The sequence below is a fragment of the Lycium ferocissimum genome, chromosome 7 (genome assembly GCF_029784015.1).
Source record: "Lycium ferocissimum isolate CSIRO_LF1 chromosome 7, AGI_CSIRO_Lferr_CH_V1, whole genome shotgun sequence".
Classification (NCBI taxonomy): Eukaryota; Viridiplantae; Streptophyta; class Magnoliopsida; order Solanales; family Solanaceae; genus Lycium; species Lycium ferocissimum.
The window spans coordinates 33958155-33959782 of NC_081348.1; positions in this window are offsets into that span (position 1 = coordinate 33958155).

The window sequence follows — 1628 nt, forward strand, 5'->3', positions numbered from 1 at the left end:
AAATTTTTGATGGTTTTCACAACTTGTGAGTTTTTATATTTATAAAAAAAATTGCAACTTAAGAAATCATAATTAGCAATATTTTTGGAACATGATTTGAGATGAAATCATGTCCGATTCTAACGACCTAAAAAAAAAAAAAAAATTCTATCTATCTCAATTTAGATGGATCTAGAATGACCGAGAGTGTACTTTGTTATTGGTTCCCAACTTATATTTCTTACATATTTAATAGATTTTTTAATATAAATACAAAAGTTACTGAGTTACTGAGAATCCACATCGGATATTCTAGATCTGCCCCAAGCTCATAGGTCCTAAAATAAGGTTAGAATTCTAGCTCTAAGACGGGGACTAATCATCATCTTTTTCCATAGCAGTCATCTAGAAAGAAATGGAAAGTGCTGTGGAATAGGAAAGAGAGTGTTGATGAGCACAAATTTCGTGTCGCCAAAAAGCTTTTTTCAATGATTGTGAGATTGATTAATAAAAATGATTTCGCTTTCTTTTTTAATATGTATGGAAAAAAATGTCATCTTTTAATATTTAAAAATAATTTAATTTTAAAAATTTCACTTTATTTTTAACAGGCAAACTACCTAAATATTATTTGTAAGTTAGACAGACAAACTTAGCTACTGATAAGATAGACATCTTTACTTACTAGTAGTGTTTATCTGATCACTTGCTAAGTTTATATGTCTACCAATCATACAAATATTTAAATTTTGTTTTAGATCAGAAATTTCAAAAAAATCTTGTTCACGTTATAATTTCCTCTCCTATTTTCTCTTCCCCTACCCTTTATGTATTAAAAATAAATTTCAATTTTTTTTTTTAAGTAACAAAAGACCCCAATAAAAAAGGAGGTTAGGTAGGAGAGTTATGATCTGTCACGTGCTTTTGAAAAGTCATCCGCGTCACGATTCAAGAATATGGACAACCAAAACGTGATAACTGCTGGGAGGGGGCATCAAAAGTAATACTCCTATACTTAGTGGTTGGTGATACTGAGAGGTTAGTTACTGTTACCCTTTGGTCGGTCGTGGATAAGACCATTATATTGTGTATACTTGACGTGTATGGACGTAGGATTTGATACGTACAATTTCCCGATTATCCCCCCCGCCCGACGCCGCACGCCACTCTACCCACCCCCTTTACAAAAAAACCAAACACCCCTAGAGCTAGTCTTTTTGGTTATAAATATGTGTGCTTTGGCAATGGAAAGTTCCACACAAAAAGATCTAGTATTCTTTTTTCCATCTAGCTAGCTAATTTCAAGATTGTCAATCACTATTATTCAGTCTTTCTAGTGTTTTTTGGAGGTTCAATTAACTTAAAAAGTAGAAATAATGGGGAGAGAAATTGTGAAAGCAGAATCAGTTGAGGAGACAAACTTCAACTGGCCATCAGATTCATCATCAACAACATCCTCTTTCGATGAGGAAAACAGGATGCCTTTGTTGGCTTTGAACCATGTTTCCTATGTCTGCAAGTCTGTTGCCAAATCTGCCCAATTTTATGAACAAGTCCTTGGTTTTGTCCTCATCAAGAGACCCTCTTCCTTTGACTTTGATGGAGCTTGGTAAATACACACATATTTCATCTTTAAATTGTTACTTTTA